Source organism: Euprymna scolopes, chromosome 7 (assembly GCF_053919585.1).
Source record: "Euprymna scolopes isolate OS-2025 chromosome 7, ASM5391958v1, whole genome shotgun sequence".
Classification (NCBI taxonomy): Eukaryota; Metazoa; Mollusca; class Cephalopoda; order Sepiida; family Sepiolidae; genus Euprymna; species Euprymna scolopes.
Window position 1 is genome coordinate 6158292 of NC_136488.1, and position 26619 is coordinate 6184910.

General features: G+C 32.0%; 1 protein-coding gene across 4 annotated transcripts in view; it reads left to right on the forward strand.

Annotated features, from left to right (window-relative positions):
• Positions 1 to 26619, forward strand: part of LOC145279597 (uncharacterized) — a 318995-nt gene that overhangs the window by 147660 nt on the left and 144716 nt on the right. Inside the window, exon 1 of one of the 4 annotated variants that reach the window (XM_080130759.1) lies at positions 14122 to 14720. The exons of the other annotated variants lie outside the window; for them this stretch is intronic. The gene's annotated coding sequence lies outside the window, so the exon portion shown is untranslated. Of the gene's footprint in view, positions 1 to 14121; positions 14721 to 26619 lie in introns of those variants that run through there. 4 annotated transcript variants of the gene reach the window in all.

Here is a 26619-nt window from a genome sequence, read left to right on the forward strand (position 1 = left end):
GTGCTTTGACGAACTTGGTGAACTTGTACCTCCTCGACGTAATTACCGCTAACTAACCCGACAAGCAGCAAAGTCCTTCCTCTTTACTATAGAGATCTCTAGAGGTCAGAAGGCATTCTACTCTAATAGCGGCCCCTCCCCTGAACTGCTAGTTTTTGGACTTTTCTTCTTCTGCTTCCATGACGGTACTGACATGCAGATGTTCAAGTGTAATTTTAACAGACATCTTGTTACTCAACTCCCTACGGTTTATCCCTGTATATTTGCTCCCAAATTGTATCCTCTTACGTCCAAGTGAGATTATGCCTTATTTTGGATGCAATAACAGTAAAAAATTATTTTTTAATCACTTAAAATTATTTTACAAATAAAAATTAAAACATATTTTTGTAAACTTATTAAATATTGAGAAACGCCTTTACGTGATTAATTTTTTAATTCAATTTGATTAATTAATTTATTTAATTTGATTAATTATTCAATTAATTAATTATTTTAATTTGATTAGATGAATGCAATCAGTATTCGACAGTAACAAAGATGATATTGACGTCGACTAACGACTTCGGTGTACCAGTTTCGAATCCTGTTATTTTCTGTAGCATCACTTTCATCGCTAATGTTGGAAACCTTCACTAGGTCGGTGTGTGAGCATGTGATTTTAGATATAACTGGGAAAATCATGCCAACAAAAGAATCGGACGGATCAAATTACAGACGAATATGTGGGTTTTTTTTAATAGAAATCGCTCCAGACAAGACATGGTACCACTTGATGTTTTAAACTATATAAAATAAATACTACTTCAAGGTCGATAAATGTTACGTGGATATATTATGATTTAGAAATTAGCAATTTGTCTCCTTTTTTCAAAAGCAACCATCATGGAATGTAAGGACTAAAGGCCAATTAATGATGGTTGAATTTTTAAAGCTGAAATGATCGCTACGGATGGGGTTAATTCTCTTAAAGTCATTTCATCATCAACATTGAGAAATCGTGTCTGTTTTTTTTAACACCTTCGAATCTCGATATCAACAATATACACATCCAAATTTACTGTTCGTTTTTTAAATCTGTTTCTGTCGCTTTTAAAAGCTCACGTTTTGTGCAAAGTCAAACTGAGCGCCATTTTAAAAATTAACAACTTACTATTTTGGGATCATCTGAAACGTTGGTGGACCTGCATGTTATCGATTATTAAAATTTTTAACGCTGATTGATTTTTTTTTTCATCTTGTAAATAATATCGATTAAAAAAACTAAAAACAAAATAGGTGGAGTTCTGTTTGTTAGGCAAATATAACGTCAAAAAAGCTTCTCCTTTTTTAACACCCCCTTCCCCCAATGTCAATTATAATTTTTCTTTTTAAAATAAAGCAACCCGGCATTGCTCGGGAACAGTGGAATTATTTAAGTTTTTACATTTTATTTGTTGGCACATTTCAAAACCTTATATATAAAAGGAAATAGAAATTTTTGTTGTAAGGGAGACAACTATTTATATAGTCTTCAACTTAAAATACGAATTATGCTCCTTGCTGATTTTCTGTTAACATTGAAAAATATTCCCGCATTACAAATTGTGCAGACTGGACTACACATGTTTTTGTTTTTGTTTTTTTTGTTTTTATTTTTTTTATTTATTTATTTTTTTTTTCAATAAGCAGTAACGAACTCGTATAGCCATATCAAATAAAATTGTCGAGTTAGAGTCAAAGATTCATGTATCAGCTTCAATGCTATTTTGGTCCAACTTTTCAAATCTCGGGAATTATATATATATATATATATATATATATATATATATATATATATATATATATATATACTAGCAAAAGTACCAGTCGTTGACTGGGTTCAAAAACAGCCTACAGAAAATGAACTCTGATTTATGAAAGTATGATAGGTTATGAAAAGGAAGGTTGTAAAGAGATACCTTCGAATTTGGGGGTATCAAAACCAAAGCAAAATATGATGAAAGTAAAAATAAAATAGATAAACCTCATAATTTATTATACCATACCTGTTCACACTGAAACACTTATAACAATATTCTGTGGATCTATATTAAAAAACCCTTGTTAAACTTTGTGATATATTTCCGTTCTATGGAGGTCAGGTGCGAACGAACACCCCATAATTTTATTATACCATATTTCTTCAAACTGAAACATAATTATAAAAGTATACTTACGCAGATAGATATGAAAAGTCTTTATTAAAGTTTGTGCCTATTTCTATTCTATGGAGGCCAGGCGCGAATGCAGACCCCGCAATTTTATTACACCATCCCTATTTAAGTTAAAACATACTTATCAAAGTATTATTGTGTACATCTATATCAAAAACACTTGTAAACGTTTTTTTTTTATTTTTCAATTTTTTATTTCCATACTTTGTGGATCAGGCGCAAATGCAGACCCCACAATTTTAATGAACCACAGTTCTGCCAGGTCAAACATACCCATTCCTGTGTCTCGATACATCTTCTATCATTATATACAATCAGGTTTTAAAATAGTCAACCATATAGGAGCCTATTCGTGACCACGCACACACACACACACACACACACATTCAGCTTTATATTATAAATAATGAAATCAAAGGAAATGCATTGTTACCTGATAAAAGCCATGGTAAACGTCAATCATTTCATTTAATGCTGTAACCAGCAAATTCTAACATTGCTACAAATATAATTTACTGCTTTCTTGAGAAGAATAGCAAGAATAGCATTCTTTGAAACTCTACGGAATAAGGACTTTGTAAATTGTTTTTTGGAGTATTCAGTCGAAGAATAGATTTAATTGCAAATTTTAACTTACAGTTTTACTTTCTTTTCTCATATATATATATATATATATATATATATATATCGTAATCTTTTTTATACATTTTCATATTTATATATATATATGAAGTATATATAAGTGTGTATATATAAGTATATATATATAAGTGTGTATATATATAAGTGTGTGTATACATATAAGTATATATATACATATAAGTATATATATATAAATATAAGTATATATATACATATAAGTATATATATACATACAAGTGTGTGTATATATATAAGTATACATATAAGTGTATATATACATATATATATACATATAAGTGTGTATATATATACATATAAGTGTATATATATACATATAAGTGTATATATATATATACATATAAGTGTATATATATACATATAAGTGTATATATATACATATAAGTGTATATATATACATATAAGTGTCTATATATATGTATATATATATATACATATAAGTGTATATATATATATATGTATATATATAAGTGTATATATATAAATATACATATACATATTAGTGTATATATATGTATATATATACATATAAGTGTATATATATGTATATATATACATATAAGTGTATATATATGTATATATATACATATAAGTGTATATATACATGTATATATACATATAAGTGTATATATATATACATATACATATAAGTGTATATATATATACATATACATATAAGTGTATATATATGTATATATATACATATAAGTGTATATATATATATACATATAGGTGTATATATATATACATATAGGTGTATATATATATACATATAAGTGTATATATATATACATATAAGTGTATATATATACATATAAGTGTATATATATATACATATAAGTGTATATATATATACATATAAGTGTATATATATATACATATAAGTGTATATATATATAAGTGTATATATATATATATATATATATATATATATATATATATATACATATACATATAAGTGTATATATATAAGCCTGACGAATCCTATAGTTGGATGAAACGCAGAATATTCAGTGTAGCTTAATCGCCATATATATTTTATAAATTACTAACTAGCTCTACCTACGTATTGAGCACTTTTGAAGTAAATACTTAAAGTTTACGCATAAATCTATACTTTCGTATATTAAATTTATGTGAATAAATGAAGTAGTTATATATATATATATATATATATATATATATATATATATATATATATATATATATATATATATATATATATATATTTAAAAAAAATACGAAAGGTATAAAAGTTTATAATTTTTCTGTATCGCTTTCTATTGGTGACGTGCAGGAATACGAATTAATATTATGAAAAAAACTTTAAAACCCTTTTTACAAGTACATAATTATCGACCGATCCTTCAAGTATTCATCAGTGTAATAAGAAAATCTTATTAAAATTTATTCAAATTTAAAAAAAAAAAAAAATTAAAAACCAGTAAAGAAAGTATACAAAATTTTTAATTATTCGACAAGGAGTATAGATAAAATGGAAAGAACTTATTCCGAGGAGTTCAATTGTTCTCATCGGAGGAAAGAGGTTTGCAAAATATGCAATCACTTTTACAGATTAATGCATTAAAATAAACTACAAATATGAATTGAATCATACTTGCATAAAAATGTTTTTTATTCCAATTTAATATTTTTTTGTGGTGAAGCAACAAATGTAGTTTTAACGAGATTAATGCAAGAGCGCTCACTTCCGAATTAGGAGAAGATGTATTTTATATTTGTTTTACATAAGCATTTATATATAGCTACACGTTCATGCGGACTTTACTTTTTGTATAAGCAATATCGCTAGAAGAGAGCTCTAGTTATTTGAAACACTCTGAGCGAAACATGCTCATGAATGTGTAGCGACATATTAATGCTTATGTCAAATAAATAAAAAGAGTATATAAAATATATTTTCTTTCAAATATATCCTCCTTCCTGTCGCACATTTTTGCTAGCTCTAAAGAATGGTATAATGACAAACAAACGTATATCACATTGTGCCCGCTCGAGATAATACCTGGGAGTAGCATCATGTATTGCACCATCCATCAATACAAAAATATAAAATAAATATAAAAATATAAAACAAAATATAAAAAAGAAACGGTGATGCAATCATGGCCACAGAAAAGTCTATACCACTCTCCGGAAAAAGAAGGTAATACTCAGAAGGATGGTATCATACTATGACAACGGAACAGATACTACACTATCACTTTGAGTTGATCATTGAAAATCAGGTACATTACTCTGAAATAATGTTATAATGAAGTGGGCATTCACATAGATTTATAAAGATCGCGGCCACGGAAGAACGCGGGAAAAATAGTTTTATGTTATTGTTATATATATATATATATATATATATATATATATATATATATATATATATATATATATATATATATATATATATATATATATTACTAAATGAGAATCATTTGCATTAAAATATAGTAAGTATTATGCATCTAAAATTGAAAAAAGCACTCTTGAAAAAAGAGGCCGGAGTAAAACAAAATGGCCACCGAATTTGAACTGATTTCGTGTTTATCTAACAAGAAAACTCGAATTTGAACTCAGAATGATTCTTCGTTTGATAATATATGTTAATAATAATATAAATTAATACTATTTAACGAAAACAACAAAATGAAACTATGTTTAAAGTTTAAACAGATTTTTCTCCAGTTCTCTCATGGCCGCCATCTTTAAAAATTACCATAGATATTATGTATACGATTGTTTAAGATAAAATGGCTTTCAAAAGTTTATTTCATCAATATCCGTCGTCATCTCTACTTTTTTTCACTTTGTGTGAGAGTTCCTTCCTCATAGGTTCCGAAATGGCTGAACCTATCTTTTGCAAATTTCACACAAAGCTAATTTTTTTATTACATTTTTCACCCCAAACAAGGCAAATTGCCACTTTGGTGTAGGGGGCTACTATCGGGGCAACAACTACTGGGGTGCTATGTAGGGATTTGGGCAGCAAGATGTCGGTTCACGTTACACTTGAACTTCTGCACGTCAGTACTGTTGGGGAAGCAGGGACCTGGAATGGAATTCCAGAGTCTAGCGGTTCTGGGGAAGAAACTATTGGAGTAAAAAGATCTTTTACATCTAGGGATCTCTACAGTGTGGGGGTGGGATTTAGCAACCTGTCGGGTTTGTCGAGGGTGCTCACGTAGTGGGGGCACAAGTGATTGCAGTTCGTCAGAGCATTCACCACTAAAATACTTGTAGAAAAGGCAGAGGGATGCAACATTTCGTTGATGGGACAGAGGTTGAAGCTTAGATGCCAGTTCAGGGCCTATCAGGTTTGCGACTCTCTTTTGAACCTTGTCAAGGAGCGAGAGACTAGTAGCAGATGCACCAGCCCAGATGTGGCAGCAATACTCCATACATGGGCGAATGGTGGCCTTATAGAGATACAGGATACTTTCGGAAACCTATCCGATAAGTATCGAAAATCGAAAAAAATCCGATCTTATAATTAGTCTAAAGAAGAATTTTTACAGGGGAATAGTTTACGTTACATCGCCCACGAGAAATAATAAAATCTCAGCAAATAACTTCTTTTTTTTTAAACAGAATTTTTGTCATCTGGCGATCTGAGTGGTAAATCATTCGACTTCAATTTGAATGATCCTCTATTCAAGCTCGAATGCACCTCGCCATTTATTTTAATTTTTTTCTTGTTAATGAGTCCAATTTACGATAAAAGAAGGGTACCATTTAAAATCGCCGCAAATCATTTTTTCGTTTGCATATTTTGAAATTAAACATTAATCAGAAGTGACTTTTCACGGCATTCATCGTCAAGCCCAAATATCAGCTGACGTGATATTGTAAACAAACACAGACGAAATTTAATGAGCGACATTATCTATATTATTATTTATTTATTTATTTATTTATTGCGAATTAGTCCACCGGGCAAATTGTTCCTCGTTATATATAATAATCAATAGAGGATTGATTTTATAATAATGTGTACGTAATCTGCATAAATTTAGGTTTAAACGTATTGTACGACCGGGCAACGCCTGGCGTTCAGCTAGTTGTTCATGAAAGTTTTGAAAGTTTTACTTGGTTTAAAAAAATGATTATTGATTCAATAAGACAGCCATAGCAAATGTTGCAACATGTCAACTCTATTCGATAAAATCAATGCGGATCGATAATATCTACATTCAGAGTTGTTTTGCCAAGTTTTTATTAAATAAATCAAACACACATAAGATACGTCAGTCAGTAAATTTACTTTTGTCTAGACAAAAGAAAAACAATGTATCTATTTTCCTTCCCACGAGGGCAAAGTTAGACACAAAGTCGCTTTTCAACGTCGGGAAAATCCAGCTTCTAAAAGGTGACATCCTTATTAGGACAAAAATGCCCCAGTCTAGCAAGATTTTTCATTCGCTGATCAAAGACAAATAAAGTAAACTATCAGAACAGATACTACACTTTGTTAATGTGTATTTACAGAAAGTATTTTTATAACATAATATTTCTAACAAATTAGACACGAGACAATCAAAAGTGTGGCGGAGTAAAGGCGGTTGTTATCATCCTTGGGCCAAAGAGTTATTGAAAAATGAAAATAAATTTTTAGGCTACCTCGTGGATTTTCTTTAATCCTCGCCAATATTCAGCCATAAATAACTCAAAAACCTTGTTTAATATATTTTGTTGTTTATTAATCAGAGATCTTTAAATATTTTTTAAAAAATACAATAAAATGGCCAAAGATAGCCTCTCTTCTCTATCATATAAATGACATAAAATATGCAAAAGTGATATAATTTAGTTTCTTATAATGCGCGTCTCTACAACCCCGGAACATGGTGCTTAACGATTGCTTAAAAAATGTGCTAAGCAGCGAAGCGTTAACAAAAAAAAAAAAAAAAAAAAAAAGGCGTTGTACAAATCATTCCTGTTGCATGTGACCCTGTTTCTTAACTGAGATTCAAACTATTGCACTTAAAAGAGCGGTTAGAACCCTATAAAGATCTCTCGGTTGGGATATAGCGGGTTATTGCCTCATATCCCGTAGGATACTCCATCCCCATATCGAACAAAATGATAAGAAACATTTTTTTAAAGTTTCAAATTTAATTTGCAGTTTGATCATTACTAGTTGAGGATACGTCCTCGACAATTCGTCAGACAGTGGCCTTGTTTATCTCGATTGGGGTAAGGGTCTATTTAGACTTGGGGGGGTCTATTCTTCAAGGCTTTACTTTACTATTTCAAAAAATGAGGTAGTTTATTAATAATTGCATGGGGCGCCCTTATCGGGAAGTGTCAACGGGGCTACTCGGGCATTTTTTTGTAGGCCAGAGTTTTCAAAGCCTCATCTGACCTTGTGCCTAACCTCATAGAAAGGAGGAAAGTAATAATTAATTTAAACATTTGACGGGTCTATTTATTTGCGTTCCCACGAGGGCAGAGTTAGCCACAAGGTTGGTTTTTAATACAGAGAAAATCTAGCTTCCCAAGCAGAGGCACTCTGGATTGGGACAAATTTTTGTTTTGTTTTTTGTTTTTTTGTTTGTTTTTTTAATCAAGAAAGATTTCTCCTTCATTCGCATTAGTCAGCCAATATGAAGTATAGTATTTTTATATATCTTCTACATGAAGTTAGACACACGGCCAAACTTACTTTTTGGGAGAGAAGATGAAGCCTGGGAGGGGTTTCCCTCTTAGGATTGAATAGAACTCTACTTCAGCCCGACAGCAACAAACCGATGATGCGTAATATCAGAATAAACAAACTGCTCTGTCCACAAACGATTTTTACTGAAACGAAAACAGTCAGATCTCACACAAATCCTCACACAGTTTGTCCTTGATCTTAAAAAAAGAAAATGAGAAAAGGAAATATAAAAACGTTATATTGTAAACTTTGCTGAAAAACTTTCGTTAATAATTATTATTTATATAATTTACAGAACAAGTGAAAAAAAATGCTTGACTCGAAATATTTGCTGTAGTTTTCGTGTTGCTGTTGTTTCGAAACTTACTCTAATTGTTGTGCTTGAAAGGGTATTGCAAGTAAATTCAACGCACCAGACAATCTATTTTATATTCGCCTCTGTTAATTTCTTATATAAACTTAGTATAAGTAGTTTTGAAACACGAACTGTCTAATCGTGTTTTTTTTTTGTTTTTTTTTTGCAAAGCAAATAACCAGTTATTGCTTTCTACCTATATACAGCATCATAGCCACGTTTACCCATTGTTCCCAATATATCAGATAAGTTAAGCAACGTTGAGCCTGGCCAATACTAAAATGAGTGATCATTTAGGAATACAAGGTGATATATATGTCCTCTGTTTATCTCGGCATTGTTTCTTGTCAACCTGGTTTTCTCCTTTTTGTTGGATTTAGACAATGCGGACTCAGGAGAGGTGTGGTTATGGATTGCGCAACTCTTGTTTCATAATTACACGCACAGCTTGCCTTACAAGGGGTATCTATTGTCTCTCGAGAGTAAACGAAGACCCATTCAATCTTCCATTTATCTTCTCTCCACGATCCATTTTTTTTTTAAATATTTATTATAAATTGCTTCATATAATCAAACTTAGTTCATAGCATTGATTGTCCCTCATCTTTCTACAGACAAACATCCCATTTAATTAACTCCTATCCTCAATTAGCTTTTGGCTTGGATAGGTGATGACTCAACAGAATTGCTCCTCCACAAGGCCAAAAATTAGACGCAATGTCAGTTTTTAATGAGGAAAAGCCAGTTATCTCAAAGAAACAAAAATATCTACCCTCGCCTCGGACAACACGAAATACTCTCCATCATAAAAGGTGGAGATAATACCTAGGAGGATGGAAGCCGGAGACTGAGCAGATACTACACTTAGAATATGGTAGTTCGTTTTTTTGGGGGAGGGGTTCAGTTTTTTTTTTTCTTTCTTTTTCGTTTTATTTTTCGAACCTGAATTCAATAAAACGGCATGTTTTGGTCGCGCTACTATTGTATAATAGAACGCAAGACATTTACGCGAGAGCAGAGACTGAAAGGAAGCCGTGAGTGGCAGGTTGAGAAGAAGAGAGGTCAATACGACATGTCATTCTAACCCGAGCCATCGCCGCCGCCGCCGCCGCCGCCGCTACTGCTGCTGCTGCTAACATGGTACAACACGTAATTCCCTCTAGACTGACTAACAGACACACGCACTCCGCAGCCGTTTGCCCTTCTCTTCTCTCTCAATAGTGTAAAGAAAAAAAAAGTCGAACAACACTCAACGTAGTTGCTTAATAGCAGTAGTAGTAATAGCTTACTACTCGTGAAGGGTAAGAAGAGTGTTAATGAATACAATACTTTAGCTAAAATGCGAGACTATAGAACCTGTTTGTATTTAACATGAGGACAAAGATCGACTCAAGGTCGGTTTTTAGTAATGGGGGGGGTAGCATTCCGCCTTCGCTAATAAGGGAATTTTAGTCAATAAATCATACCCGCCCCCGGAAAAGAGGGGAAAGCTCCTAAAAACGCAAACACATACTACACTGTGATCCTAGTCCGAAAATCGAATAAAACGTCGTGTTTTTCTGTGTAACAATACAACGTCTACAGAATTTAATTGTAAACTTACTAAGGTTAGTAACCAGCTTAATAATAATACGGTGAGATGATTACAATAAGGTCTGCTACTTTTTTGGGGTGCGATGATTTAGCTGATTTACACGTATCTTTCTCCTCAGCTAAGTAGTAAGATTAAATAATAATAATGTAACGATATCAGACTTTGACACGAATAGCCTTCAGGCTACGATCAGAGTGTGTTATCTGTTCTACGCTTAGTCACACGAAAATAAATCTTTGAGACTGAGGTATTTTTGTTCCACATTCAGAGTGTCACTATTTTAGCATTAAACATTTTGAATTCAATTTTACCTTCGTCGAGGAAGGGGACTAAAATGTTATATATAAGCCATCTTTCTTGAGTTATTTCTCAGTATGTATGTATGTATGTATGTATGTATGTATTATTATTATTATTATTATTATTATTATTATTATTATTATTATTATTATTATGATTGGTAGTCGAAGTAGCGAAACATCGTATCATATTGCTCTAGCAGGCATGGAGTATCCTACCGGATGTCAGACATTATTCACCCACTGTCTCATACATTCCAACCGAGAGATATTTTTAAGATTCTAACCGTCACTTTCTTGCACTTGTTTCACCGAGTATATTTGCCAGGTAATTTTTTTTTCTCTTTTCAAGAGTCCGCTGTTTGCTCGTATAATTACTGGCATGATGGAATAGGTAAACTAATATGATTATATATATATATATATATATATATATATATATATATATATATATATATATATATATATATATATATATATATATATACACACGCACAGTTCATAATACGCAAGCAAGCGAAGAAGTGAGACTGTGTGTCGATTGTAATGGGGCATCTCGCCTTTACTCTGGTGTTTGTTTTTATTTTTGTTTGTTTTTGTGAGGTTATTTTTCACATCCGCCTCGTTAGTTAGTAGTAAAGAAGCAAAGACAGTTAGGCTAGGTAACAAGATTATTATTACTGGGTAATAATACCACAAGACGCTAACTAAAAAAGATTATTATTACTGGGTAATAATACCACAAGACGCTAACGAAAGAAAAAAAACGTAACACATTCAGGCAATTCAGCTTTTGTTGTTTTATTTCTTTTGTGTGTGGTTAGTCTTGTGTTGTCTGTCGGTCATTTGAAGGCTGTCTTGTTCGTGGCAAGTCAAAAAACTTTCTTATTTAGTATTCAACCTAATTTTAGAAAAAAAAAACAGAAAATACAGGAAAATCTTTACGTAGCCCTTATAGAACGAAGATGTCATTCAATCAAGTATTTTTACGTTTAACTAAGAAAATCAAAATCTATGAATAAGTAAAAAGAGACTATCTCACATTATCATCATCATCATGAAAAAAAAGACCAGATAAGTCCACAATAATTTAATCTTTCGAGAACGGCCTTGTAATGATATCGATTTCACATTAATCGTTTAAAATCGTTAAAAAATTATTTTCTTTTAAAAAGTAAAACTACTTAATTAGTGTGATTTTTGGAATATGGTATGCAGTTCTGTGACGGGTACGAATATCATAAAGATTTACTGTAGTTTTTTTCGGTTGTATTCTAAATAAGAACTGTAGAGAAAGCTATACTAGATAACAGAATTATTACTGTGTAATAATGCCACAAGGAAGGCGCTAACAAAAAGAAAAAAAAAGAGAGAAGAGATGACATCTCCAGACAATTTAGCGTTTGTTCTTTTATTTCTGGGGTGCGTGGTTATTTTTGAGTGTGTCCAACATATGAAGGCTGTCTTGTTCGTGTTATTGACAAGTCAAAATATATTTTTTTACAAAAATGTACTAGGAGGAGGAAGAGTAAAGCACCGCCGCCGCCAGTTCTAGAGTGGAATTTGGCTGGTCTTTGGTGCGCGCATCCGTACGCGCGCGCACGCGCCTCTTTCAAAAAGGTCAGTGCGACCTGCTGCTGCTGCCGGTCGAACACACACACACGCACACCGGAATGTTTTTTTTTTTTCTCTCTCTCTCTCTTCTTTCTTTCCTTTTTGTTGTTGTAAAATTGTCTACTGGTATCAGATGACGTCTGGAATTAACTCTTTAATAAGCCGGTACCGATCGAATACAGACGCACACACACACACGTGGCTCGGATGGAAAAAGGAAGAAGGAAAAAAAACATCGTTGTGCTATGATCAACTATGGAACTAAAAACATAAACCAATTTACTTCTCCAATACAACTCGAATCGGAATATATATATATATATATATATATATATATATATATATATATATATATATATATATGAACGGGTTTAGTTTTAGTAAAAACGAACTTCTTTCTACGACGATTTTCCCCCGAAGAAACAATTCCTAAAATCTCGGCGCAATTATTAAAAATAACGAACATTCGATGTTTCATACCTTCCAAAATCCCCGTTTGGGGAGCTGTTTCCGCCTCTCCCCATTAGAAATACACTGTGTCACGTTGCTTGCTGTTTTCTTGCTGCTGTTAGCACGTAAATACCGATATCATTGTTGCCGGAACTAAAGTTTACACGAGGCAAATGCTTTCAGTTTTTGAAACTTTTAAATGAAAACGTCACTAAAAATAACTTAGAATTAAATAATAATAATAATAATAATATAATTATATATATATATATGCAACAAATTAACTTGTTTTAAAAAATTAAGGGACTTTTATTTCAATAAAGGAAACGATTTTTTTTTTTAATTTATTGGTGAACGTAATCAAATCAAATTTTACTGTTTTAAAATTTAGTCTGTAAACATTACGTTTCAATTAAATTTGGTATGGTTAAAATTACCGTGAACTAACCGTTCAAATAATTACCGTTAAAAAAAACTGCTCATTATTAGTCTTTTTACCAACGGAAATACGAAACAATAAACTTTATTTGATAAATACAAAGTGAACGTTTGACAAAACAGGAATATTAGAATTAAATTTTAAGATTTTCTTTTTCTTTTTTTTTTTTCTTTTTTTTTTTTTTTTTTTTTTTTTGACAACCATCAATTGCCCCCGCGTACGATATGGCAAGGAACCGGTTTAGTGTAAGGGCGTCACTGCTCCTTTCGGTGATCAAGGTCATTTTAAAAAATAAAAATAAAAATCCGGTTTCTTCTTCGGCATTTAGCTCCAGCTTGGGCGTATTAAAATAATTTCGATTAAATATAAAGTTGGTCTTCACACTTTTTTCTATTTCATCCCCCACCCCCGCCGCCTCCGATCCGATATAATAAATTAGAAAAACGTGAACTTTCGTTTACCGAATTATTTTTCTTTTCTGTTGCTAATTTTTTTTATCCTCTTTCGAAAGTAACTTAAGTTTGTTTTTCTGTTTTTGTTGCTGTTATTTTATTTATTTTTTTTTTTGCTTTTTTATATAGATATTAAGTTTCTTTACTAAATGAAGTATATCTATTTATTTGAATTCATTTAAAAAAATATCCTTCTGTCAGGGATGAAGATTTACTTGGACATTGAAAAGGAAGCCAGAAAAACAAACTTATTTTCCTCTACTTCATCAAACTTGTAGAGCCAATCCGACAAATAATAACGACGTTTAGATATTGAGCGCGAAATGCCTTGCATTTCATTTGAAACTTTTTAAACGCGTTTATTCTGCTTCTCGCTAAGGGGGGCGTGGCTTTTTCTTCTATTTATTTTGAAACTCTTGTCACGAACACTGGCAAAATTGTATCCTTCATTTTAAATTATAAAACAAGATTTTTTTTTTAATATTAAAAAAGGATTTGAAATAATTTTGCATGCTTAAATTATTTAATTATACAAGAACTTTAGTGGTCACAGCAGAACACAATAAAAGAAAATAGCATTTTTTATATTGAGATTAAAGAAGAAAGTGTGTTTTGTAAAAAAAAAAAAAAAGCAACAAAATGCATACTAGATGCATGCAAAAGTTGTCATCTTAAAGAAGGATTCTTCATCAGTTGAAGGCTGACACATGTGCATTTCCTGCAGATGCATTAGGATAAAATATGTGCACTCTCTCTCTCTCTCTCTCTCTCTCTCTCTCTCTCTCTCTCTCTAGATGCACTACATGTTATTACTGCACTCGCGCACATGCACGGATGCGCGCCTGCATGTAATGCAGTCTCTTCCTTTCTACCCCTGGAATCGGGCAACCAGCATGATCAGCAAAGCTGGTAAAATGGGTTCTTCCGTGGTGTTTCGTAATTCATTGTCAGTAAAGTGTATTTAAATTACATTTACGGAAAGTCTCTGCAAGTAAGTTCTTCTTTTCGTCTCTCCTCTATTTGTTCCGTCTGTTTATGATGATTCAACTGTAGAATTTTAACGATACTCGCAAGCAATTTTCGCGTAGATTTGAGATTTAAAAAAATGTTTGTATATATTTTTTGTATTTTTAATCTTGAACTGTAATTGATATTTTGAGGTCATTATTTGTTAACTTTTCAGTAAAAGTTTGAATCGCTCGCGGCTAATCGGCGATCGTGATTCTTATTGTTAAATTATCGACTAAGTATGTCTTTCTTTTTCGTTTTTTATTAAATGTCGGTAATTTAACGAAGTAAATGAAGAAAAATATAATTATTTGATGATTTAACAATAATCGTAGATTATGTGAGCGATTCAAGTTAAAATATATATAATTGAACCATTTTAAGAACAGTAAATTACAATTTTATTTCAGGACTTAAAATACACTTGAGAGCAAACATTTCTATCAAAAAATGCGTGTAGATGAGATATTTCAATGGTCCCTATGCTCTGCTTGAATCTTAATTTTTTTTTTTTTTTTTCATCTTTCTTTTGCAATTATTTCCATTTTTTTTTTTTTTTTTTTTTTTTTCGTCTCTAATATTATTTGACCGTTGTTGCATTTACGGCGCTTTCTTTATTTTTTCTTTTTTAATATTTTATTTTGTTCTGGCTGGTAATCGGGTATCCTACTGGATACAAAACGATCTAATACATTCCAATCATGAGATCTTTTAAAAATTTTAACCGTCCCTTTAAGTGTAATTGTTAATATTTTTTTGCACTTGGTTCACTTGGTATATTTTCCAGGTTGTTTTTTGTTCTTCGGCAATGCTTTTATAATTTGCCGTTTGATTACTTGCAGAAAAGAACGCTAAAAAAACACCAAAAAAAATGTGGTTCAAGTTTAAAGCGGGGGCGCAGTTAAATATCAAAATAGTTTAGAAATACAAACGAACCGTAATATTTGACTTTTGGTTTAATCGACTTTTAGTGAAGAATTTTGCTGTTACGCCCCCATTTATTATAGATACAAAATAGCAGATACAAATATTGGCACAAGGTCACGAAGTTAGAAAGTTATTTTTTTTTTTAATTGGCAATTGGAAAAAAAATTTCTTACTAGAATCAAACTTTCTAGACGAATCTTAAGTACTACGTTTTTTACCCCTAAAACAAAGAAAAACATTGTTTTGACCACGCCAGTACGCCACTATTATAAAATTGAACAGAAGTTTTCGTTGCATCACAAGAGCATCATAAGTTCATCTCAAATGAAATCTCTTTTCCTTTCGTATATAAAATAATTAACAAGGTTTACAATGAAATGTTGCCGGAAAAGTAATTATTGCATTTTTTTTTTTCTCTGGAATGAATATACTTTTTTAACATTTTATTAGCAGTTTCATTCTTTAGTCTTTGAGTTATATGTGTGTGTGTGTGTGTGTGTGTGTGTGTGTGTGTGTGTGTGTGTGTGTGTGTGTGTTTGATGGTGCATATCGATATCTACGATTTCACAGAAACACTAAATATCCAACTCGTTGCCCTAAAAAAAAAAAAAAAGAAACTCTTTAACAGGTTGGATTTCCAGTGTTTCTGTTAAACCATAAGTATCGATGGACGATCGAACTAACGCAGAAAGTTTTTTGAAATAAAAACATGCTTTTACATACGTAAATTCAGCACGCTGGTCATTTTCTTATACAAATATGTGTGTGTGTGTGTGTGTGTGTGTGTGTGTGTGTGTGTACACACACATACACAAACGAAAGTTTGCCTGTTATGAAAATCAACATAGTAGCTGTGAAAGTAGGAGTACTAGTATTGTGGGTGCATTTTATTAGAAAGCTAATGTCGTCATTAAAACTGACCATCGAGGTCATTCAGGGGATACTTGGGTCAACTTATAGGATATCGTACGGGCGTACGAAAACTGGAATGACATTTTCAGAGTAACGAAATAAAGACATTACGTTTCTTACGAATATTTTTTAAACGTCTGTAGAGTCTGCGTTATTGGAATATCGTCAGGTGCATCAGCTACACACGCACACATTCATACAACACATACGCACACAGACACACACATACATATACACACACAGCGATTTCTAGAAAAGCTGTATATCAAACTAAATACATCTTCAATATATCTGACAGCTGGACAAGGCCGTTCCGTTCACTCTCCCTATCGACCATTCTCCCCACGAGGCAGATTTAGACACAAGATTTAATATGAAAAATCCAACTTCCCAAAACGGAGCACTCTGGATTGGGACAAAATAATAAAATTGTCTTAATCTAAAAGAATTTCTCTTTTACTAATCGTGTCCGACAACTGACTGAGGACAGAAAAGACAAAGTGTAGTATTAGAACATATACTACACTCTGCTAATCTTTTTATTTATTTATTTTTTCATTTATTTTATCTTTACTCTTGTTAGCCACAAACAGCAGATTGATATTAAAACGTACGGGCTACTGTGATGGAAGCCAGATTATAGTGGGTAACATTGGTGAGGGATTCAGCAGCAAGTGTTTGTTCACGTTACATTTAACTTTCCGCATGTTAGTACGGTCGGGGAAAGGGGAGCATAGAAGGAATTCCAAAGTCAAGCTTTCCGAGAAAAGAAGTCATTAGTGTAGGGAATTCGGCATCTCGCAAACTCTATAGGGAAGGAGTTGGATTTTTTTCTTGTCCGATAGCTTGTTGAAGGGGGGGGGAGTAGTAGTAAGTTCATCGGAACACATTCCGTGGAAGTATCTGTAAAACAAGCGCAGGGATGCAATACTGCGATCAGGCGATATAAACTTAATGTTGTTAAAATAATTGATTTTAATTTTTTTCTTTCAAGTTTAGTCGAAAGTATTTTCTTTTGTTTTCCCCGATTTAATTCCGACAAGATTTCATTTGTGTATTGATTTTTTTTTTCTTTTTACTGTTATTCTGATCTTCATAGTTGTTGTTTCATCACGTTTTGGCCAACTCATCCTCTGGCCTTCCTCAGGTGGTTAACTGCGACGGGATAGGAATGCTGAGTCTTGTTACTGTATCCCCAGCAATTAATGCCTTGTTGTTGTCTCACCACGTTTTTGGCCAACTAATTCTCAGGCCTGCTTTGGGAAGGATTGAAACTGTTATCTTCAGACAATGCTCACCTGGAACCGTAGAGAATCAACGCCTCCATCAACTGCGCCACGGGCCCCGAAGGGCGATCAAGATTTTATTTTATGGTTTTAACACACACACACACACACACCCGCCCCAAAAAATCAATACACTAATTATTAAGACTCATCGCAAAGGATTCAAAAAGTAAAAATATAAAAATAATAAGATTTCATTTCTGTTGATGTATACTTATGCCTTGGCACAATCTGAGTAGATTATATCCACTCTAGTTAAGCATGCGTACTCGACTCAATCTGATTGGAGTCTTGGTCATTTTTGTAATAAGGAATGGCTTTGAATCTGTCAGGTTGAGGTATGATTCCGTTTAGTCCTAGAAGGTCCACCTTCCGAGGTCTTGCATCCCGTTTTTCGGGTGGAATAAGTTTATTGCTTATTGCCCGATGCGCCCTTACCGGAAAATTTCAGAGTGCTCCTTCTTTAGGGGCACTGGCTTGACTTTCCCTACGTTTCGACCATGTGTCGCATCTTCCTGCCGTCGGAAGGAAACAAATACCTACTTATGCCTTGCTGTGTAAACCTATTAAAAAAGTCGTAGAGAGATAAATACCAACATTGACCTCGTGACCTGTCTATATCATAATTCGATGATTGTTACATCATCAGACTAGTGGGTCTCAACGAGTGCGCTAGCACCTACTAGGGTTCATTGTCAGTTCTCATGGTTAAGAACAGGTTCTACAGGGACCATAAAAAGGGACAGTACATCTTCAACAGTGCTATTGAATCCAACTGAAGACAGCATCTGCTAGTCGTACGAAAGCAAGCGAGAACGAGGGAAGAGGTGTTCAGTAAAGACGACGTGCCGCTTATCTCAACAAGTGTTCGGTCACTAAATATATATCTGCAAACTAGCAGACAACCCAGCATTGCTAGGGAATATATGAGGACACTCCCAGCCCTGAACCCCATATTCTCTTTTTTTTCTTTTTTTTTTAAATTTTTATAATTTTCAAGTTAGAGAATATAAAGAAAAACGTCGAATCGTTGTTTATAGTTTCCGGCGCGAACGGAGACCCTACCATATCATTTTAAAATCTCGTACGAACATGAATACCACAATTGGATTTCTCATAATTTGTCTCAGAAAGTTTGATCTTGTTACGGGGCTGCATTTTCAATTGTATTCACGGGTAGATACACTATGAATTTCTGACTTAAGGTAAAGTATCATGTTTTGTGTCGTATACATTTGAAGTAAACTCCAAAACAATGGAGGTCTTTCTTCTAAAATGTAGAATGGAAAGTCGACGCATAACAATGAATTTCATAGTGTGTGTGTGTGTGTGTGTGTGTGTGTGTGTGTGTGTGCGTGCGTGTTTCTAGAGAAATGGGGTGGTTTCAATTTCGGCTTGAAGCACTTACTTGTCTAGCCACACTGAAAACCTATGATACAACGAAACAGTCTATACGAGAATGACATAAATTTCTCGATTGTAATTGTCTTAATATATTGCGCCTCAGGGTGGATAAACGTACTTTGAAAAAAGTTGTCTCTTCAAAAAAAAAAAGTGCATCGATTTTTCCGTGCGATTTTACCTAGGTGATGATGCAGGGGAAAACATTTTTATTGAAGGAACTTTTATTTTTATGTTCTCTCTCTCTCTCTCTCTCTCTCTCTCTCTCTCTCTCTCTCTCTCTCTCTCTCTCTCTCTCTCTCTCTCTGTGTGTGATGCAACTTTGAACAAAACCTTATGCTAAGATCAAACGACGATTTTAATTAATTTTGTAATAGATTTTTTAGGGTCTTTTATTATAATGATACCGTGATTTGTTGTTTGTTTGTTTTTTTGTGTTATTTTATTTTTATTTTTTTTTGGGGGGGGCGTTCATATTGAATATCCACAAACAAACACTGTTGTAACTAAAATGGTAATGCGGGGTTTAGGACTAAAAGGAGCAATCCACCATAATCGCTGAGGATGAAGAGGGGTTCTGATACATATTAAAGCGTTGAAATAAATATTTGTTTAACTTTGTTTAATTTTATATATTATTTTTTACTCCTAACTTTTAGGAATTCTCGGAGTTAATGTTGTGACAAATATTTATTTGAGATTTTTTTTGTTGTTTTTTTTTTTTTGTTTTTTGACTCGACGGGCGTAAAAATTATTTTTTTAATTTTTTGTGTGGAATCCCAACTTAATCGGAATATTTGACATTTAACTTTCACTTTTAATTCTTATCAAACAACACATTCAAATTTTGAATTTCGAAAAACGGAAGTAATCGCTATTATTAAGAAATTCAAAAATGCGCGGCAAGTATTTAGGATACGTGAGAAATTCTACAGTGCAAATTAATACGAATGGCGTTCCAAAAGTAATGCCTCCTATTTTTTAGTCCACTCGAATGGATCAGAGACGATTGCAAATTACATTGTTATGATAACTGAACTTATGTATTCAGGACCTGAAAGTTTCATCTCTCTGTTACATATATTGACGTTATGAGACTCTAAGAAGCAATCCCCTCTATGGACTTGCATCAGAAACAGAACTGCGTCATTGAATTCCTGGCAAAAGTTCATCGAGAATGGTGGTGACTATGTAGAAAAATAAATTCTGGAGCACAAAAGCTCACTCGTCTTCACAGTACCACTCCAGCAAAAAAATAAAATAAAAATAGGAGACTTTACTTTTAGAACGTCCCTCGTATTTTTTCTTGCGTTAAAATTCAACTATTACGGTTAATTATATTATTCTTAAACCAAAAAAATAAACGCTGTTTCAACCGTGCTCCTATCGTACCATTGAACATAATACTATCTCTTTTTATTTTCATTTTTTTAATAACCAATTAACTAATTTCCGTACTTGCAAGAAATGGTCAAGCAGAGTATTTCGATTTTTTATTAAGTCAGTGTCGAGTATTGATGAAGAATCCCGATCACTCCCGGAAATCACTGGCGCATTTTACGATATGAAAGACGTGAAAAATGCACAAAGCAAAACGACAATAAGTATGTGGAAAGTTAAGATATATTTTTTGAAGTTTAGTTCCTCAAATAAAATTAAGTTTAATAATTTCCTCAACAATAAATAAAAATGGGGCTTCCAAATCATAAACTGCTTCGGTCATTTTAGGGACTGACTCGAGATTCTCCATCAATACTCAAGAATAAGAATGTAAATCCTCACGGTGCTCATTCCTTACATATACTCTGCTTTCTGGTAGAAATTCAAGGAGTTACATGATTTTGTAGATTTCTATGTTCATTTTACAAGTACTTTAATGAAACGTGTTCTGATGAACTCATAGTACTTGAAATGTTTACTTTCTTTAGTTAATTGAAAACCATGTTTGCCGATAAACATTTTCATAGGTATATAGATAACTAGTTGGATGCCCGCCGTTACCCAGTCGTATAATACGTTTAAACATGATATTTTAATTTCAGCAGATTGCGTATGTATTATTATAGAATCAATCCTCTATTGAATATTATATATTACGAGGAATAATTTGCCCGGTGGACTAATTTGTAAAAAAATAAAATAAAAATAATAATGATAATGTCGTTCATCAAATCCCGTCTGTGTGTTTTTTTTTTACAATATCACTTAAGCTGATATTTGGGTTTGACGATCTTAAAAATAGTTTTTCTTCTCTTATAGATAAAAAACAATACTTTTTACAGGCAGATATTTTATGTTACACCGGTGTAACGTAAAAGAGTCCCCTGTAAAAATTATTCTTTTTATCAATCAGAGAATAAAGAATATTTTTAAGATCGGATTTTTCCGATTTTCCATACTGATCGGATGAATTTCAGTACAAAGCATATCTAAGAACACTGCCAGAGATATAAATTAACTTTTTGTGAAATTTGCAAAAGATAGGCTCAGCACAAGCACACACAAGCAAGCACACAAACAAAGAAACAAACACACAAGCAAACAAACACACAAACACACAAGCAAACAAACAGACAAACACAAACAAACACACAAACAAACACACAAGCAAACAAGCAAACAAACAGACAAACAAACACACAAACAAACACACACAGTGATTTTTAAACAATAGTAAAGAAAGATATCATCATCATCATCATAGGCCCTTAACGTCGAGGACGACGATTGGCAAGGCGCTTCAGTCTTCTACAGTTCAGGAAGTCTGTGTATTCTTGACATATCCATAGTAGTTGCCTGAAACGTCAAGCGCCGGGGCAGGGAAGTAGTGGATGAGTGCATGCCCAGAACAGAACATCCACCTCTGGACCCAACATTGCGGACCCCAGCGGAGCACAGGAGTGCGACAGCTGGAGCAGTGGTAGGTTGCCCCGCAGTACCCGCTAACTGGGTGTTGATCCCTGACCGTTGATCGTTCTTGATTCATCCGCTCAGTGATCCGCCATGGGAGACCGGTGGTTGAAAAATATATCAGCTGCGCTCATACCATGACTGCCAACTCCTGCTGCCGAGATGACATTTTGCTATTTGACCACATAGCTGGGGTCTGGATTGGTGTAAGCCAGGGCGTGTCCTCACGCCGGAGGGCCATGCACTCAACACCTCTGGGGCTCCAGACTACTCCGAGATCCCACATACACTTAGCCTGGGGCCGCAAGGTACCCAGTTAAACCGTGATGTACCACGAGGAGGTGGCATGCGAGTCTTGACCAGTGAGACGCTCTAACCACCAGTGGGCAGGGCTTACTAAACTGCCTCCCCTTCACTCTTGCGAGTATAGGTGGCGGTTACAGCTGGAAGCAAGAGGAGCAAAGCACCTGAAAGCCAAGCAGCTAAGCACTCTACACATTCACTAAGCTACAACACTACACGCTCAAAGGCCCTGTGTGCAACACACCACATCACAAAGAAAAGAAAGATATAGAAATACCTTAATGTGGTGATCTCTCTGATCTGTGTGGGGCACAATTAAAAAAAAAGCCCTATACTAAGAGCAGACGGCTTTTTTCAAGTAAGAGTTTATGTGGAATCCAATGGTAGTATTAATTTGTTATTGAAGGATTTTCCAGAAATATCGCGGGGTCTGCATTCACACCGGACACTCATAAACAGAAAAATACAACGTTTTACTTTATTCTGATTTGCTATGACTTTTCTTGCTTCTTTTCACCGCGTGAAATAGTTTTGTTCGAGGGTGTAACAAACCCATGTTTTACTAGCTTAGCGTGGCAGTTTGGGCGGACATCATTTTGGATAAGTGGGGTATTACTTTAGTAGAGTAGGTGACATAATAATTCTAGTTTCCTTTATTTTGTCCTTTAGTCCTCACATTCCATGAGCAAGGTTTCTGACAGATGAGACGGGGGATTGCTGTTTTCTAGGTCCATTTACTACTTAGTGTTGACTAGTTTTTGACATTAATCCTTTTTTAGCTGCTTACATCAAGTGGCTTCATGCTTTGTCTGGAGCGATTACTATTAACATCTAACATTGCTATTTAATTTTCTAGTGTTTCTAATATTCATATTATATAAATACATAAACTTTATAAAAGGCAATGCAATGCAGAGGTGTAACGGATAGACACAAACTGAAGCAAATGTAAGGCATTTAACTGTGGAATATAAGCGATGCAGATTCGCCTTTAGTAATACAATTTTTTTTTCTTATATTTTATGCTTGCATTGTGTTCTTACGTCAACATTGTTAGGTGAAAGTTTCTGGTTTATAATATTTCGGGATAACCCTTCGTCAGATAGTGTTTGACTTTAGTTCGAACGTTCATACTGGGGATATTGTAAACGCAAGCAAAATAATCGTGTTTGAATTAATCCTTTATTTTGTTGTTAATGCAAGAAAACAACTTTGTAAAGCAAAACAAAATCGATCAAATTGTACGTATCCGGCGCTGCTCGGGATTTAGCAATTTGAAAGTTTATATTCCCATGTTCATACATTTGTTTTTATTGATTTTTACATAAGATGTGCGCGTGCGTACTTAGCAAAAGTGTTCCTAGTTTTTAGCAGAGGCCAGCAATTTAAATTTGGCGATTGTTTGTGTAAAATTCAACTTTAATAAAAAAAAAAAAAACAAAGTTAGACAGTATTATTCTAATAAATGAAAAATACTAGAGCAATGAAACTAAGGCCGGTTAGCCACATGTGGCCCACTGTGACCTTCTGAATGGCACTCTACATGGGAATAATAACATTTATTAATAATTATATTTTAATTTTTCATAAAGTCTATTTAAAATACTCTCTTGTAAAAAAATGTATTACTTTTATGTGATTATTTTTATGCATTTTTATATCCATTTTATATTTCAATTTTAGAATAAATAGAACATTTCCAATATTTATGTATCTGAAATTTAAAGAAAATAGTTTTTTTTAGTTTTGATTCTTTAAAAAAACATTCCATTTTATCTATCGTAAACGTATACGCATTTATATTGAATCCACTTTTCTTTTTTTTCTTTCTTTTTCTTTCTTTTTTCTTTTTCTTTCATTCTTTATCCTTTTTCTATTTCTTTTTTCTATTTCTTTTTATCTTTTTCTTCCATTTTTATTTTCTTTTGTTTTTAATGATTTTCGAGGCACCAGCTTATGTTGATAAATTTTATATTAGTGATTTTATACAGATATTATTATTACCATATTTTTATATAAAAAAATGTTATCTGTACGTATCCAGCGCTGCTCGGAATTGAGTTATTTTAACGTTTTATTATATTATTTTATTTTGCACATATTTCAACAAGTATAGAAAAAGAAATAAAATTTTAGTTGTAAGCGAGAAAACTATTTCAATATTTGTTAAAATTTGATTTTTCCTTTTGTGATTTTGATTTTTTTTCTTTTATCGTAATGAAAAAAAAATGTTTTCATTTCGCCACTTGTTCGCGCAGGACTACATTTTTTTTACTAGCGAAGTACTTTATTCTAGCAGCAAAAACCTGGTACAGCAACAAAAGAAATTACTGAAAAGTAGTTTTTAAAATTTCACAAGAAAACGTTCTTATTTTATATGAATAGATTAAGAATATTTTTTTATATAAGAAAGAGAAAAATCAACTTTTCCCCCTGTTTCTAAGGTAGACGTTTACCCCCTTAATCTTCAGTTGTGAAATGGTAAACGGAAAATTAGCTTCATTAAAAAAAATAATCATTAAAAATAACAATCATTAAAAATAATAATAATAATAATCATTAAAAAATAACAATCATTAAAAAAATAATAATAATCATTTAAAAAATAATAATCATTAAAAATAATAATCATTTAAAAAATAATAATCATTAAAAATAACAATCATTAAAAAAAATAATAATAATCATTTAAAAATAATAATCATTAAAAAATAAGTCATTAAAATAATAATAATAATAATCATTAAAAAATAACAATCATTAAAAAAATAATAATCATTTAAAAAATAATAATCATTAAAATAATAATCATTAAAAAATAATAATAATCATTTAAAAAATAATAATCATTAAAAATAATAATCATTAAAAAATAATAATCATTAAAAATAACAATCATTAAAAAAAATAATAATAATCATTTAAAAATAATAATCATTAAAAAATAAGTCATTAAAATAATAATAATAATAATCATTAAAAAATAACAATCATTAAAAAAATAATAATCATTAAAAAATAGCAATCATTAAAAAGGTAATAATAATCATTAAAAAAATAATGATCATTAAAAAATAATAATCATTTAAAAATAATCATTTAAAAAAATAATAATCATTAAAAAATAACAATTATTAAAAAATAATAATAATAATTAAAAAAATAATAATCATTAAAAAATAATAATAATAATAATAATCATTGAAAAAATAATAATTATTAAAAAAAATAATAATAATAATAATTAAAAAACAAATAATAATAATCATTAAAAAATAATAATAATCTTTAAAAAAATAATTAAAAAAAAATAATAATCATTAAAAAATAATAATAATTATTAAAAAAATAATAATAATTATTAAAAAAATAATAATCATTAAAAAAATAATAATCATTAAAAAATAATAATAATTATTAAAAAAATAATAATAATTATTAAAAAAATAATAATCTTTAAAAAAATAATTAAAAAAAAATAATAATCATTAAAAAATAATAATAATAATTAAAAAAATAATAATCATTAAAAAAATAATAATAATAATTAAAAAAATAATAATCATTAAAAAATAATAATAATCATTAAAAAAAAATAGTAATCATTAAAAAATAATAATAATAATCATTAACAAAATTATAATAATCATTGCTGCTAAGTCTCTTACACATGCAATTTTTATATCTTTTTCATATTATATTTTTCTTGAACTTCTACGGGATTTGATAATATTAAGAAGTAACATCAACCAAGTTTACCATGCTTGAGTAGGTTATCTTCATACCAATCAAAATACCTCCTTGGCACAGCCTGGCAGTCTTGGCTATTTTTAATAGGGAATGCCTTTGCAGCTCATAAGCTGAGGTATGATTCAGGCCAGTCCTAAGAGTTCCACCCTGCTAGGTTTTGCCTCTCCTTGTTCGGATGGAGTAAATTTATTGCTTACTACCTGATGCATTCCTACTGAGGAATGTCGACGGGGCTATCTTGACAATTTTCAAACGGTTAGTGCTTCTCCTATAGGGATGCTAGTTTGACTTCCTTTAGAGCGGTAGTTTTGACCCCTCGCCTTCTGATTTTGTGTCACATCTTCATGCGATGGAGCGCAAGTAAATGCTTCCCATCATTACAGCGGAATTAAC